Genomic DNA, 17500 nt, shown 5'->3' on the forward strand with positions numbered 1-17500 from the left:
TGCCACTGAGCCCCGGGCCCTGGCCGAGGAGGCTGACCGTTTCTTCCTGGCAACCCAGCGCTTCTCCCCTGAGACGCTGGCCGCGACGCGCAGTTACTCACCTTTGGGCGCGGGGGTGGCATCCAGCAGGGGCCCCTTCGGCACCGACGGCCGTGCTGGCACAGGCTTGTGCTACTTCCATGCCCGTTTCGGTGCGAAAGCGAAGAGGTGCCGCGCCCCTTGCAACTACGACGCGTCGGGAAACGCCAAAGCCCACGCTTCGCAGCAGCCGTGAGCGTGGGCCCGAAGAGCCGGCTGCTGTTCGTCAAGGACAACCTTTCCGGGTGCAAATTCCTTTGCGACACCGGCGCCCAGAGGAGCGTCCTGACGGCCACTGCGGAGGACGCCGCTGGCGGGACTCATGGGCCACCCCTACTGTCCGCTAATGGCTCCCCTATCCGCTCTTATGGCATGAGGACTGTGGACTTGTGTTTCGGGAGTCAGCGCTTCACATGGGACTTTGTCACTGCGGATGTCTCATTCCCTCTCCTCGGCGCTGATTTTTTATGTGCCCACGGGCTGCTGGTGGATGTTAAGAGGGGCCGTCTGGTGGATGCACTGACTTTTTCCACGGTCGCCTGCGTCCGCAATGAGGCGACTTATGGTGGTCTCTCCAGTTCGCTATCGGACGGCACCAAGTACCAACTCCTCCTTGGTGAGTTCCCTGGCTTGACACGGCCCACTTTCTCCTCTGCCACAACTAAACATGGGGTCGAGCACCACATTGAGACCAAGGGCCCCCCCGATCCACGCGAGGGCCCGACGGCTTGATCCCGAGAAGCTAGCAGTCGCTAAGTCCGAGTTTGCCAACATGGAGCGTCTGGGCATCATCCGCCGGTCGGATAGCCCGTGGGCCTCGCCACTACACATCGTCCCTAAACCGAGTGGTGGGTGGCGACCGTGTGGTGACTACCGCCGCCTTAACGACGCCACTACGCCCGACCGCTACCCTGTTCCACACATTCAGGACTTCTCAGCCCACCTGGCAGGCAAAATCTTGTTCTCCAAGGTCGACCTGGTGCGCGGGTATCACCAGGTTCCCGTGCACCCCTCAGACGTCCCCCTTCCGGCAAAGGTGGAGGCCGTCTCCGCTTTTCCCCGACCTCGCTCGGCTCGGGGCCTCCGGGAGTTCCTGGGGATGGTGACTTTCTACCACCGGTTCATCCGCCGGACGGCCCACATCATGCGCCCGCTCTATGAGGCTCTTAAAGATAAGGCCCCCAACCGGGACGTTGAATGGACGGCCGAGAGGATGGAAGCCTTCGAGGCTACGAAGGCCGCACTGAGTCGTGCCGCTATGCTGGCTCACCCGACCCACGGGGCCCCTGTCGCTCTCACTACCAATGCATCGGACTACGCTGTTGGAGCCGTATTCGAACAGTGGGTTGGCGGCGCCTGGCAACCGCTTGCCTTTTTCAGCCGTCAGCTGGTCCCCAGGGAGCGCAAATACAGCACGTTCGATAGAGAGCTCCTCGGCCTCTGGCTGGCGATCCGCCACTTCCGCTCCCTATTGGAAGGCCGTGAGTTCACGGCATATGTGGACCATAAACCCCTCACTTTCGCCATGTCCAAGGTGGCCGAGCCGTGGTCCGCCCGCCAGCAACGCCAACTGTCGTTCATCTCTGAGTACACTACGGACATCCAACACATCGCCGGCAAATCCAATGTGGTCGCGGACTGCCTCTCCAGGGCGATCGCCGGCACTGTGCATCTGGGTCTCGACTACTCCCGCATGAGCGCAGACCAGGCCTCGGACCACGGGGTGCAGGCCCTCAAGACTTCTGACACGGGTTTGCGCCTGGAGGAAGTCGCGGTTGGTGACTCGGGCGTCAGGTTGCTGTGCGACCTCTCAGCTGACCAGCCTCGGCCGCTGGTCCCTGCAAACTGGCGAAGAGCTGTTTTCGAGGCGGTCCACAACCTCTCCCACCCCGGAAGGAAACCGTCCGTGAGGCTGGTGGCCCAGAAGTTCGTGTGGCGCGGTCTCAAGAAAGATGTGCAGGCCTGGGTCGACTCGTGCGTGGCCTGTCAGCGGGCTAAGGTGCATCGCCACACAAAAGCCCCCTTGGAGCCCTTCGCTGTCCCCGAGAGGAGGTTTGACCACGTCAACGTCGACTTGGTAGGTCCACTTCCTCCCTCGCACGGATTCACCTACTTGCTCACCATGGTGGACAGGAAGACCCGCTGGCCCGAAGCCGTTCCCCTCTCCTCGACAACGTCGTCAGACGTGGCCCGGGCGTTCATCGGCACGTGGGTTGCACGCTTCGGGACACCGTGCGACCTTTCTTCAGATCGTGGCCCTCAGTTTACCTCTGAACTCTGGAACGCAGTCGCTGAGAGTTTGGGGGTCAAGCTGCACCGCACTACCGCCTATGACCCCCAGGCGAACGGTCTTTGCAAGCGGTTCCACCGCTCCATGAAAGCAGCCCTGCGTGCCGGCTTGACGGACGGCAACTGGTTGGGTAAGCTCCCGTGGGTCATGCTCGGCCTCAGGTGCGCCCCCAAGGAGGACCTGTTGTCCTCATCCGCCGAACTCGTCTACGGCCAGCCACTGCGGGTCCCCGGCGAATTCATCCCGGACGCCACAGCGCCCTGGTCCGCAGCCAGGCAACGGTCCTCCCTGCTGGAGGCCGCAAAAGGGTTTGCGCCGGTTCCCACGTCGCAACATGGCACCCCAGCTGCCCGGCTGCCCCGTCACCTGCGCTCTGTGGATTTTGTTTGTTCGTCATGACGCCCACCATGGACCTCTCCGCCCCCCATACGACGGGCCGTTCAGGGTCCTGGAGCACGGGGATAAGAGCCAGCTCGTGGACATTGGTGGCAGACCCGAGACTGTTTCCGTGGACAGGGTCAAACCCGCGCACCTGGACATTGCCCAGCCTTTGGAGTTGGCCCTCCCCCCGCGCTGGGGTCGTCCCCCTTTGCCCTGTGCCCCTGCGCCTGCCGGGGTACCCTTGACCCCGCCTGAGCCCTTGTCCCGGGACTCAATGGACAGTGCGGCCCCGCCCCCCTCGGCCCCTACAGTGCACACCCGCCGGGGTCGGGTCATCATCCCTCCACGGCACAAGGATTTTGACTATGGGTGAATTCTGGGGGGGCTTGTGTGGTGTTTACATAATTCACCTGCGGAACCTCGAGTTGGGGTGCGGGGTTCCGCACGGACTGTTTTTGTTGTTGTGCTTCCGGAGGAAAGGTTAACAGAGTTCCCGCCGTTATGCGAGTAGTTTGGTGATGTCGAACAATAAAGCAAGTTCTGTTCCTGTGTCCGACACCGCCTCCGACTCCTTTTCTCCGGCGCTACAATATCCTGAAATATTATCTTGGAACGATTATTTCCTCATCGGTATTGACTTAATCTGGATTCTGAATTCTTTGCGAGAATAGTGTCTATATTATAATCTCTATAACAAATCCGTCTTAATTTTTATGTAATTGTTTCACATATTCAGTTTTCACTTGCTTTTCTCATCCTTTCAAAGTGGTCGTCGTGTGAAAATGTGTGCAAAAAGCACAGCTGAGTTCGACGAAGAACTGTGGGGCCCAAAGGAGGAGAAGAAGCCACAACGTCAACTATTGGACGCTGTGTTCAATCTGCAGCCCCGAATTGTGCTTCGCAGAGCAGGTGTGTTCACTTGTTGTATGCATTTTAATTTTTATGTTATTCCTGTTTATTTCCAAGTCCTGTTTGATGATTTACTATAACATTGTTAACATCCAATGTGGACTATGTGGGCATCCAGCAGGGGAAGAGCTACGTGGTGGCGACTGCCACCGACAGGCAACCCTCAAATAAAAAAAAACAACTTTTGTGGTTTTGTGGGGCGTGCACGTGTCAGAGTTTTGCTGGACAGCAGCGATGATGCTCCACCAAAATGTCTTTACATGCAAAAAAGATTTGGTGGCACAGTTCTAGAAATGTACGCAAAAATCAGCTGACCAGAGGGTCCCATACTTGAAGTCAGGGGCGGTGCTACATGAGCTTGAATTGCCCCCTGTGCAAGACCCACGAAGCCCCAGGCTATGGTTTCTATTGATTGTGACTCCCATGAAATACATGGTCAGTGTATTATGATGGTGACAATAAGAATATGTGACCGCGGCGTGACTTGATTCATTACTTTTCATATTTGTCAAGTTACAGAATTCCTCAGTGATTTAAGCAATGTGAGACAAATGGTCAGTGTACGAGTGTCGTATCTGCAGTTGGGCTACATTTTGAGCCAAGTGCTGTTTGTGAGTAGTCAAGATTGTGGAAAAAAAATTGTGTGTTGTTACGTATCAATTTAGACTAACGTCCGCTTTATTCAAACCAGCAAAATGTGACAAGGCAGTAGTAATGTGTTTCTGACAATTTAATTGCACACACATCAACACAACACAAACGCAATAAAATAGCTAACACAAAATAGGCGTTCAAGAACAGATTAGTTGAGCATATCCATCCATATTCTACCGCTTCTCCGGGTCAGGTTGCAGGGGAAGTAGCTTCGGGAGGGATACCCAGACTTCCCTTTCCCCAGCCACTTATTCCAGCTCTTCCTGAGGGATCCTGAGGCATTCCCAAGCCAGCCGAGAGATATAGTCTCTCCAGCGTGTCCTAGGTCATCCCCGGGATCTCTCTCCAGTGGAACATGCCCGGAACACTTCACCAAGCAGGCGTCCGGGAGGCATCCGAATCAGATGCCCCAGCCACCTCATTTGGCTCCTCTCGATGCAGAGGAGCAGCGGCTCGACACTGAGCCCCTCCGAGATGACTGAGCTTCTCACCGTATCTCTAAGGGAGAGCCCGGACATCCTGTGGAGGAAACTCATTTCGGCCGTTTGTATCCGGGATCTGGTTCTTTCGGTCATGACACACCTCGTGCTCATAGATGAGGGTAGAAACATAGATCGACTGCTGAATTGAGAGCTTCGCCTTTCAACTTAGCTCCCTCTTTACCACAACAGACCGATACAAAGCCCGTATCACTGCAGACACTGAACCGATTGTTCTGTCGATCTCCCCGCTCCACTCTTCCCTTCACTCGTGAACAAGACCCAGAAAGAAACTATTCTCTTGTGTTCTAAAGGAGTTATCCCTCAATTTGTTGTGTAATGCTAATACCCTAATATGATTTGCTTAAACATCTATATGCTTTCACTGAGACGCACTCGTTCTCACAAGGGTCATGAAGTGCTGGAACATATCCCAGCTAACTTCGAGCAGGAACCGAGGTAAATCCAGAAGTTGTTGCCAGCCCGTCGCAGAGCATTTATTCAATTCTTTATTTATTTGTTTATTTTTTGTCTTTACATCTCAGAAGTATTGTCTTTTGACTCTCTGCTGTAGTATGAGAGCGGCCCCAACTATCAGAGGGAAATTCCTTGTGTTTTTCACATTCTTGGTTCATAAAGATGATTCTGATTCATGTTGTGTACTGTCATGACCAGAACATGAGGCTGAATCCAAAATGCACAACTCAGGAGACCAGGTTCAGTTTGGGAAGCGTCTTGATTCAGTCCAAGGTCGGAACGCAGGCAGTCCAAACTAGCAGCAGTGTCAGAATCACTAGGCGAAGAGGCAGGGTTCAGTACACAGAGCGTCAAAGACAAGGACATGGGGTTGCGGGAATGTGACATGACGCACAACAATCTAGGAAGGACCAGACCGCGTACGTGGCAATATATCCTGACTGTAATTAATGTGACGAGAAGCTGGTGGGGGTATCTGCTCATCAGAATAAGTGCACACCGTGTTGAGGAAAGACACACCCATGACAGTACCCCCCCCTTCCCCCCAACGGCTGGCCCTAGGCTGAAGTCTCTGATGAGCGAGGGGTCGACAGTGAACCAGGAAGGAATCCATGACTGCTCCTTGGGACCGTAGCCTTCCCAGTCAACTTCGAAGGGAGCTTCCGCGATTCCACTCAGAGTGGAAGTCATTTAGCTGACAGACAGACTCGCTGACCCACCCTGTTGACTGGTGCCCTCTTATGGTCCACCGCGGCCTTATAGGAGCGTCCTTTGCACAGCAGCATCTGTTGGGCTCGCTCCCAGCTTCTCTTGCAGTGCCTCACAATGGCCTACGCAAACGTCACCGACAAATTAGAGTCTACAGATGGGAAAAGAGAGGGTGGATAACCGTGTATTACGTGAAAAGAGGCCATACCAGTGGAAGCTGAGGGAAAACAGTTACGCGAATATTCAACCCAGATTAACTGCTGGCTCCACGGGCGCGGATCACAGGAGCCCCATTTCCAGGTCCTGATTTATACGCTCGGTCTGGCCACTGGTTTCCAGGTGATGGCCCAAGGAAAGGCTCACGGTGGCCCCTATTAAGGAACAAAACTCTTTCCAGAATTGGGAAATGAACTAGGGCCCCTGTCGGAAACCATGATAGCGGAAAGACCATGCAACCTGAATATAGTCATCATAAGCTCGGCTGTTTCTTTTGCGGAGGGGACTTTAGTTGCGAATGAAGTAAACCATTTTGGAGAAGCGGTGCACCACTGAGAGAACACTGGTGCGACCCTGCAAAGCCGGTAAACCTTGTCACAAAGTCCAGAGTGATATGTAACTGTGGTCGTCGAGGATGGACAGAAGGCGTAACTCCTCTGAGGGGCATTGACGGGAGGGTTTATTTGAAGCAGGACATGCCTTGATGACATACTCCCTGATGTCTTTTTTTTTTTTTTTCAGCCACCAAAAGCGTTGCTCTAGTACAGACAGGTTTCTGGCTATGCCAGGATGGCACACTGTGCGATTGGTGTGGGCCCAGTCAATTAGTCTTCCCCTTAGCGGGGGAACGACATATAGCTTGCCAACAGGGAATCCTTCAGGACTGCAGCAGTCCTTTAGCATGTTTTTGACTTGTGTTTCAAGCTCCCAGGTGAAAAATGAGACAAAGCAAGCGTTGGGGAGGATAGGCGCGGGATCAGATTTGGTTCTCTCTCTATCTTTCACATGCGACAGCGCATCGGGTTTCCCATTCTTGGTTCCCGGCTGGTAGGACATCACAAAGTGAAACCGCGTGAAGAAAAGTGCCCACCTAGCTTGCCTGGGGTTAAGGCTTTTTGCTGACCTAAGATATTCCAAGTTTTTGTGTTCAGTTAATACCAATAACGGGATGGGACCTGAGGCCCCAGTAACCAGTGGAGTCACTGTGATTTGACGGGCGCGTATGTGCCCGCGCATTATCCCACTCGAAAATCTGCACAGTCGAGCACGATAAATCACCTGCGTAAAGTTTGTTACGAGTAGAAATACATAGGTATTGAAAGATGTCGCTTATTTTGTGTAGTCTTGACCACTATTTGCTCTAAGTTGCGTAATTGCGCACTTATCGCACAGTACGTGCACATGAACCACAGCCTGATGTCTTTTTCTATCTGTATATGTTCTATCTATATCTCGATAACAATGGTAAAAGTAAAAAAAAAAAGTGCTGTTGCTTTAATGAATGTCGGGGTATGTGAATAATGGAAGAAAAAGTAGTAAAACTGGATGAGATTTTGTCTTTTTTTTTTTTGAGTAGAAAGTGCAGGATGAGATGGTGTCTGTTAAAATTCCACCTTGACACAGCCTGATCGAGGATGAAAGCACAGACAATATCGTACACAAAAAGCTCATTCTGTATTTGAAATGCAGGAGGCAACATAACATTAACCTTAAAATTGTTTGCAAGCAACATTCAGCTTTCAACATGCGTTGTGTAGGGATTTGCGAGTTTGGACCCTACGTGTGTTCACGAGTCAAGGAAGATATGACCAATGTTTAGAAAAAAATTAACAGCAAATAGATTTATTACAAAGGAATGTGCAATACAGACGTCCGTCCGGGTCTAGGTCTTATCTAGGTATCTGCTGCACACGAGATGTGTATCTTCTGGCAGGATAGCCAAAGAAGAAGACAAAAGCTGGCCGGTAACAGAAGGTTTTTATATGTATGAGTCCATGGTGTCACAAACGGGACTCGAGGGCGGACCCAAATGCACGCCTCGGGTGACAGGCAAGCAGTAAGGAGAAAGTCTTTATTTGTTCCAGAGTCGGTAACCGGGGAGTCAGTCAGCACGAACAGTAGCGACAGGCTTACAGGGTAGGCCGGGAGAGAGGCATTGGTCGGTACAAGGGAGGTTAGCGTCAGGAATGTGGAAGTGCGGGAACGAGACATGCGAGGCGACGATCTGGCGAAGACCAGTTGTCCCCTGGGTCCTATAAGTACCAGGGTTAATCACCGTAGATGTGGCGCAGGTGTGCACGTCCTAATCATCGTTGATCTGCTGGGACACGCCCAGCCAGGGCTGGAACGGCAGGACCATGACAGTACCTCCCCCATCCCCCTTAACAGCCGGCTCCAGATGGGCCAGGAGCTTCAGGATGGGCCACGTCGAAGTCACCAATGACGGTGGGATCCAACATGAAGCGGGATCCAGGAACCAGGACCCCTCCCAGTCCACTAGGTACTGGACCCCCCTACCCCTGCGACGAGAAGACAGCAGACGGCGCACAGAGTACACCGGACCACTGTCTACCATGCGGGGGAGGCTTGACTCGAGGAACCAGTGGCGACGAACGGGTTGGACGGAGTCTGCTCACATGAAAGGTGGGGTGGACCCTCATTGACCTGGGGAGCTTCAGTGAAACGGCGACAGGGTTAATTACCTTGCTGACGAGGAACGGGCCAACGAACTGGGAGCAAGTTTGCGCGACTCCTTCTGCATTGGAAGATCCTTCGTGGACAGCCACACTCAATGTCCCAACTTGAACGCCGGCGCCCCTCTCCTATTGAGATCTGCTACGGATTTGTAGGAGCTGCCCATGCGCGCCAATGTCTTGCAATGGCTTTCAGGTCCGCTTGCAGCATCTCACCACCGCCAGAGCGGACGGCACCATCTATGGCCACCGATGGAAACAGAGAGGGAGGATAACCGGGCACTATGTGGAAAGGAGCCATACCTGTGAAGGCGGAGGGCAGGGAGTTGTGAGCATACTCCATCCATCTGACGTGATGGCTCCATGTGCTGTGGTCCCGAGATGCCAAGCAGCGCAGACCGGTCTCCAAGTCCTGGTTAATCCTCTCCGTCTGGCCGTTGGACTCCGGGTGATGGCCTGACATCAGGCTTGCCGTAGACTCGATGAGGGTGCAAAACCTCTTCCAAAAACGGGAAACAAACTGTGGTCCCCTGTCCGAGACAATGTCCACCGGCAGCCCATGGTAGCGTACGACCTACTCCAGCAGCAGCTAGGCCGTTTGCTTGGCGGACGGGATCTTCGGGGCCGGCACGAAATGGACCATTTTGGAGAAACGGTCGACGACGGAGAGTGCACCGTGTTCCCCTGGGAAGGAGGTAGCCCAGTGACGAAATCTACAGAGATATGTGACCAGGGACGAGAGGGGAATCGGCAGTGGTCACAACTCCCCCATAGGTCGCAGGCGGGAAGTCTTGTTGACCATGCATACGGGGCAGGCATTGACGTAATCCCTCACGTCCCTACCCAGGTTAGGCCACCAGAACCGCTGCTCGTCGACAGAACATGTCTTGGTCATACACTGGTGGCAGACAGTCTTGTTGGTGTGCGCCCAGTCGATGATGATTGTTGCGGCGAGTTGTGAGAGCGTGCAGAGGGGCGGCAATGGAACTGAAGTTCCGGATGAACTTACGGTCGAAGTTAGTGAACCCAATGAACCTCTGCACGTCCTTCTGACAATCGGGAGTGGGCCATTGAAGGACCGCGTTGATCTTCCCGGGATCCATTCGAATCTCCCCTTCTGCCAGGATGAACCCCAGGAAAGACACGGAGCCTCGGTGGAACTCGCACTTCTCCATGTTCATGTACAGCTGATGCTGCAGCAGCTGCTGGAGCACCTCCCTGACATGTCTGATGTGGGAGGTCAGGTCTGAGGAAAAAATCAGGATGTCGTCGAGGTACACAATAACGTTTCTATTCAGTTTTTCCCGGAGCACAACGTTAATAAAATTCTGGAAAACAACAGGTGCGTTCGTCAGCCCAAATGGCATCACCAAATACTCGTAATTACACGTGGGGGTATTGAATGCCGTCTTCCGTTCATCCACCTCCCGGATCCGTACCAGATGGTATGCACTCCGTTGGTCCAGCTTGGTGAAGATCCGGGCCCCTTGAAGCAGTTCGAACCCAGTCGCTATCAGGGGAAGAGGGTACCTATTTTTTACAGTGACGTCGTTGAGCCCTCTGTAGTCGATGCAGGGCCGTAGTGAAGTGTGTGAAGTGAAGAAGAACCCTCCACCAACTGGTGAGGAAGACGGGGGAATGAGCTCTGCCGCCAGCGACTCCTTGACGTATTTCTTCATGAACTGGTGCGCCGGCCCTGTCAAAGAAACAACCTCCCTCGAGGGGGTGAGGTGCCAGGCAGGAGCTCAATGGCGCAATCATACAAGCGTTGCGGCGGCAGGCATCTAGCTTTTGTTTCTGAAAAGACCTCCTTGAGGTCCAGATAACAGGGGGGCACCGCGGCTAACTCCGGTGTGGTACCTGGCTCTTCAAATTCCACGGGCACGACTTGAATCCTCCCCTCCTCACGAACGACGAAACAGCGCTTGCGGCAATCTTCGCCCCATGTCCTGATTTGGCCCGTGGTCCAGTCAATATGCGGGTTGTGCTCCTTGAGCCACGGACTCCCCAGGATGATATCGCTGCTCCGCAAGTCAAAGACGTGGAAGCTAATTCGTTCCGTGTGGGCGTCCGCAAATACCATCCCTAAGGTTTGCGTGCGGAGCGTCACTCGACAGAGAAATTTCCCGTTCGCAGCGCAAGCGTTGCGGAACCGGTGCGTGGGAAAGGTAGCCGCGCCCCAACGCCTCGACCACGCGGGAGTTGATCAAATTCGTGTCTGAGCCAGAGTCGATGAACGCTGTCACGGTACACGAACAACCCTCCGTGCCTAGGGTGACTTGGAGAAGCACCTGACTTGATTCTGCCGCGGTATATCGCACACTCACTGGGGTAGTGATCCTAAGGCCGGGACGCTTCGGTCTGACCGGGCAATGTGAAATTAGTGGCCCAAGCTGCCGCAGTAAAAGGAGCGTCCCTCCCGTCGACGTCGCAGGTCCTCCTCTGCCGGACCGTCGAGAACCTCCACCTGCAAGGGCTTCGTCGCGGCAGTGATCGTAGGTGGCAGGGAAGCGGGCGGAACGGACACCCCCGTCTCTCCTCCAACCAGCGCGTCCATTTGTCTCTGGATGGCAAGTCTTTGGTCGACTTTGAGCGCCAGCACGATGAGTGCATCCAACAAGGTAGGAAGGTCCATGGCAATGAGGAGACCACGGACCTGCGGGGAGACCCCCTGGAAGAAGGCGTAGAGGAGGGCGTCCTCGTTCCATCGGCTCTCAGCTGCCTGCATACAGAACTCGATGGCGTAGTCGGAAACGCTGCGTTGTCCCTGGCGTTACGTCATCAGCGACGCCGCTGCCTCGCGTTCCGGCGCGGCGTACTGGAAGACCTGCGTCATGGCGCAGACGAAGGCCATCCAAGAGCGACACGTCTTCGAGTTGCGACTCCATTCCCCCGTGGTCCACGCCTCCGCTCTTCCCGTCATGTGAGAGATGACAAAGGCGATCCGGGAGAGGGGCAGACGGAGTGAGTTGGACCGGGGTAGTAGCCAAAATTGCCGCTGTCGGCGTAGTAGCAGCGTTAGCCTGAGAGGCTAGCCACGGCTCCAGCCGGGCACAGATCTCAAGGAGACAGGCATTGGTCGCTACACGGGAGGTTGGCATCAGGAATGCGGAAGTGCGGGAACGAGGCATGTGAGGCGACGATCTGGCAAAAAACAGTCGTTTCCTGGGTCCTATAAGTACCAGGGTTAATCAGCGGAAATGAGGCACAGGTGTGCGCCTCCTAATCATTGTCGGACTGCTGGGACATGCCCAGCCAGGGCTGGAACAGCAGGACCATGACACATGGTAAAAGTGGCTGCTCCCCCGCTGGAGTCTGGTCCTGGGCCGGGATGGTAACTTTCTGCTCCTTATCTGGTGTCGTTTGTCTCCACAGCAACGCCTGAGAGAGGAGGATGCCGCCAGCCAGTTTTCTGCGTACGAAGATCAAGGAAAACCACTGGCTCCACAACACATCCTTGTCTGATTAGCAAATGGACAACATTTTATCTGTTGATTGAATGTATAAGGTCATATTAAAGCAAAAAATGAAAGTGTAATAAAAGTAAAATAGTCTTCAGTTGCTAAAGATATTCTGTAAACAGTAATTCAGTTTTACACCAAGAAAAACTTCTGGTTGTCAGGGTTCCAAGAGGGGAGTTAGGAGAGGTCCTCATCCTCCGGTTGATCTCCTATTTGGTCTCCTAGCTGATGGGGAAGGTGGAGACAATGGGCCGAGGGGATATGCTGACGAATTAAAAATAACATTTTTGAAATCCAAGCAAAATTTGGATATGTGCCAACTTTCACAGCCATACCCAGGAGAAAGAACCTTGACCCTGGCCCTCATGTCGCCGGTGCTTAGCATTACAGACCATTCTAGCTAAGCCAAGATGGTGTGTTGTGCAACAAAACTGAGAACAAGCACCCTAATTTCTCCTTCTTTAACCTCCCATGGGGTCAACCTGACAGGATAAAGCTGTGGCTGTAACAGTGAAGGCTCGTTCACCAGCCAGGGAAATTTGCACCTGGTTGATTGCGAGACACTGAATGCTTGAAAATTTAACCACTTTGTGTTTGTCTTTTGTCTTGCAGATGTCATTGAATATCTTCATCCAGAGCATCACCAGTCAGTGTACGGTCACATCAAAGAAGAAGAGGAGGGTGAAGGGGTTCAGTGCATTAAAGTGGAGGAAGAAATCGTCCACGTGAAAGAGGAAAAGCAGGAGGAAAGCGTCCAGGCTCCAGTCACTGGTGTCCATTTGAAGAGTCTTCTTCTTTTCCTTTCGGCTTGTCCCGTTAGGGGTCGCCACAGCGTGTCATCTTTTGCCATCTTAGCCTATCTCCTGCATCTTCCTCTCTAACCCCAACTGCCCTCATGTCTTCCCTCACCACATCCATAAACCTTCTCTTTGGTCTTCCTCTCGCTCTTTTGCCTGGGAGCTCCATCCTCAGCATCCTTCTACCAATATACTCACTCTCTCGCCTCTGAACATGTCCAAACCATCGAAGTCTGCTCTCTCGAATCTTGTCTCCAAAACATCCAGCTTTGGCCGTCCCTCGAATGAGCTCATTTCTAATCCTATCCAACCTGGTCACTCCGAGCGAGAACCTCAACATCTTCATTTCTGCCACCTCCAGTTCAGCTTCCTGTTGTTTCTTCAGTGCCACCGTCTCTAATCCGTACATCATGGCCGGCCTCACCACTGTTTTGTAAACTTTGCCCTTCATCCTAGCAGACACTCTTCTGTCACATAACACACCAGACACCTTTCGCCAGCTGTTCCAACCTGCTTGGACCCGTTTCTTCACTTCCTTACCACACTCACCATTGCTCTGGATTGTTGACCCCAAGTATTTGAAGTCATCCACCCTCGCTATCTCTTCTCCCTGTAGCCTCACTCTTCCCCCTCCACTTTTCTCATTCACGCACATATATTCTGTTTTACTTCGGCTAATCTTCATTCCTCTCCTTTCCAGTGCATGTCTCCATCTTTCCAATTGTTCCTCTGCATGCTCCCTGCTTTCACTGCATATGACAATATCATCTGCGAACATCATGGTCCAAGGGGATTCCAGTCTAACCTCATCTGTCAGCCTATCCATTACCACTGCAAATAGGAAGGGGCTCAGAGCTGATCCCTGATGCAGTCCCACCTCCACCTTAAATTCCTCTGTCACACCTAAGGCACACCTCACCATTGTTCTGCTGCCATCATACATGTCCTGTACTATTTTAACATACTTCTCTGCCACACCAGACTTACGCATGCAGTACCACAGTTCCTCTCTTGGTACTCTGTCATAGGCTTTCTCTAGGTCCACAAAGACGCAATGTAGCTCCTTCTGACCTTCTCTGTACTTTTCCACGAGCATCCTCAAGGCAAATAATGCATCTGTGGTACTCTTTCTAGGCATGAAACCATACTGTTGCTCGCAGATACTTACTTCTGTCCTGAGTCTAGCCTCCACTACTCTTTCCCATAACTTCATTGTGTGGCTCATCAACTTTATTCCTCTATAGTTCCCACAGCTCTGAACATCCCCTTTGTTCTTAAAAATGGGAACTAGAACACTTTTCCTCCATTCTTCAGGCATCTTTTCGCCCGCTAGTATTCTGTTGAATAAGTTGGTCAAAAACTCCACAGCCATCTCTCCAAATTGCTTCCATACCTCTACCGGTATGTCATCAGGACCAACTGCCTTCCCATTTTTCATCCTTTGTAATGCCTTTCTGACTTCCCCCTTAGTAATCATTTCCACTTCCTGGTCCTTCACTCTTGCCTCTTCAACTCTTCCTTCTCTCTCATTTTCTTCATTCAACAACTTCTCAAAGTATTCTTTCCATCTATTTAGTACACTACCGGCACCAGTCAACACATTTCTATCTCTATCCTTAATCACCCTGACCTGCTGCACATCCTTCCCATCTCTATCCCTCTGTCTGGCCAACCTGTAGAGATCCTTTTCTCCTTCTTTCGTGTCCAACCTGGTGTACATGTCTTCATATGCCTCTTGTTTAGCCTTTGCCACCTCTACCTTTGCCCTACGTCGCATCTCGATGTACTCCTTTCGCCTCTCCTCAGTCCTCTCAGTATCCCACTTCTTCTTCGCTAATCTCTTTCCTTGTATTACTCCCTGTATTTTGGGGTTCCACCACCAAGTCTCCTTCTCCCCTTTCCTACCAGATGACACACCAAGTACTCTCCTGCCTGTCTCTCTGATCACCTTGGCTGTCGTCGTCCAGTCTTCCGGGAGCTTCGGTTGTCCATCGAGAGCCTGTCTCACCTCTTTCCGGAAGGCCGCACAACATTCTTCCTTTCTCAGCTTCCACCACATGGTTCTCTGCTCTACCTTTGTCTTCTTAATCTTCCTACCCACCACCAGAGTCATCCTACACACTACCATCCTATGCTGTCGAGCTACACTCTCCCCTACCACTACTTTACAGTCAGTAACCTCCTTCAGATTACATCGTCTGCACAAAATATAATCTACCTGCGTGGTTCTACCTCCGCTCTTGTAGGTCACTATGTGTTCCTCCCTCTTCTGGAAATAAGTGTTCACTGCAGCCATCTCCATCCTTTTTGCAAAGTCCACCACCATCTGCCCTTCAAAGTTCCTTTCCTGGATGCCGTACTTACCCATCACTTCTTCATCGCCCCTGTTTCCTTTACCAATATGTCCATTACAATCTGCACCAATCACAACTCTCTCGCTGTCTGGGATGCTCAGAACTACTTCATCTAGTTCCTTCCAGAATTTCTCTTTCAACTCTAGGTCACATCCTACCTGTGGTGCATAGCCGCTAACCACATTATACATAACACCCTCAATTTCAAATTTTAGTCTCATCACTCGATCTGATACTCTTTTCACCTCCAAGACATTCTTAGCCAGCTCTTCCTTTAAAATAACCCCTACTCCATTTCTCTTCCCATCTACTCCGTGGTAGAATAATTTAAACCCTGCTCCCAAACTTCTAGCCTTACTACCTTTCCACCTGCTCTCTTGGATGCACAGAATATCAACCTTTCTCCTAATCATCATGTCAACCAACTCCTGTGCTTTTCCTGTCATAGTCCCAACATTCAAAGTCCCTACACTCAGTTGTAGGCTCTGTGCATTCCTCTTTTTCTTCTGACGCTGGGTCCGGTTTCCTCCTCTTCTTTGTCTTCGACCCACAGTAGCTGAATTTCCACCGACGCCCTGCAGGTTAGCAGTGCCGGGGGCGGGCGTTGTTAACCCGGGCCACGACCGATCCGGTATGGGATTCTTTAGATGAACCATTGTCAGATGTCCATTTGAAGAGTGAAGATGGTTAAAGTGAGGAGAGACAAGGGGTGGACCCTCCAAGCAGGAACGGCTCAAGTGATGGAGACCATTGTGAAGGATCACAAACAAAGGGTCATGATGATGATGATGATGATGATGATGATGCACAGTCAGAAAATGATTGGACACGTCACGCTGCCAAGAAATGCTGGAAATGTTCTCTGTGTGGGAAAACGTTTACTGCTATGAGTGATTTCAAACAACATGTGAAAATACACACAGGGGAGAAGCCTTTTACATGCTCAATTTGTGGTAAAAGGTTCACTCAGAAGGGGCATTTAAAAACACACAAGAACACACACTGGTGAGAAACCTTTTTCCTGCTCAGTTTGTGGTCAAAAATTCACTCTGAAGGCATATTTGACAAAACACACAAGAACACACACTGCTGAGAAACCTTTTTCATATCCAGTTTGTGATAAAATGTTCAATAATAATTTTTCCTGCTCTGTTTATGGTCAAAGATTCACTGAGAAGGGATATTTAATAAGACATACAAGAACGCACACTGGTGAGAAAGCTTTTTCATGTCCAGTTTGTGATAAAGGATTTATTAAGAAGGAAACTTTAAACATGCACACAAGAACACACACTGGTGAGAAACCTTTTTCCTGTTCAGTTTGTGGTCAAAGATTCTCACAGAAGGGAACCTTAAAAAGACACACAAGAACACACACTGGTGAGAAGCCTTTTTCCTGCTCAGTTTGTGGTCAACTATTTTCTCAGAAGGGATGTTTAAAAATACACACAAGAACACACATTCGTGAGAAACCTTTCTCATGTCCATTTGCTGCACAAAGTAGTTGACTCCTCCCGCTGGATCCCAAAAAGAATAAAAATGCTCCCAAATAGGAGCCAATTCCTCCCGCTGGATCTATATGAGGAAAAAAGTGCCCACAGCGTTACAACTTCTTAGGCATCATGGAGGAAGCTTTTGCTGGGGAATTAGTTCTTTACCAATTGCTCCAAAATGTATTTTTCATTTTCCTGAGCATGCATGGATTTTGTTCCATGTTTTGAGTGATTTCAATATCAAATAAGTGACTGATTGAAACACTGGAAAGAATGACTTTTGGTGGTAAAATGTACTTGTGATTCTGAATAAAATGCAGGGAGGCTGACTCCAATTGCATGTACATCAAATCCATTTCCCCATTAAAAATAATTGAAATGTATTTCAGAATCAGCATTATCAGCCAAATGTGTTACAACACACTAGGTATTTTTCTCTAGTAGTCGGTGCTACCCTGGTACGACGTTCAGAACTTAGAACACAAATTAACAAGAACAAAGAACAAGGGACATTCAGTTACAGATGTGCAGGATGCAGTCTTCTTTATTTAGAGTTAAGAGTGCGTCAACGCCCAATATTATGATACTGATATGATATTAAGATGATACAGAGTGCCCTTACGTTATAAAGATTGCACACGTGACGTCACCGTTCATGGCGCCATATTGTTGTTGGTCAAACAAAGCTACTCTGCAGTAGGAAGTAGTTGGACCAGAGCAGAGTTTTCA

The 17500-nt window shown here is 51.3% G+C and overlaps 1 long non-coding RNA gene across 1 annotated transcript in view; it reads left to right on the forward strand.

The window, feature by feature from the left end:
• The window catches only part of LOC133493843 (uncharacterized), a 15190-nt gene extending 2013 nt beyond the window's left edge, over window positions 1-13177 (forward strand). Inside the window, exons 2-3 of the long non-coding RNA XR_009793193.1 lie at window positions 3516-3658; window positions 12740-13177. This is a non-coding gene — a long non-coding RNA (uncharacterized LOC133493843). The remainder of the gene's footprint in view (window positions 1-3515; window positions 3659-12739) is intronic.
• Window positions 13178-17500: the final 4323 nt, after the last annotated feature.

Source organism: Syngnathoides biaculeatus, chromosome 20, assembly GCF_019802595.1.
Source record: "Syngnathoides biaculeatus isolate LvHL_M chromosome 20, ASM1980259v1, whole genome shotgun sequence".
NCBI classification, from domain to species: domain Eukaryota; kingdom Metazoa; phylum Chordata; class Actinopteri; order Syngnathiformes; family Syngnathidae; genus Syngnathoides; species Syngnathoides biaculeatus.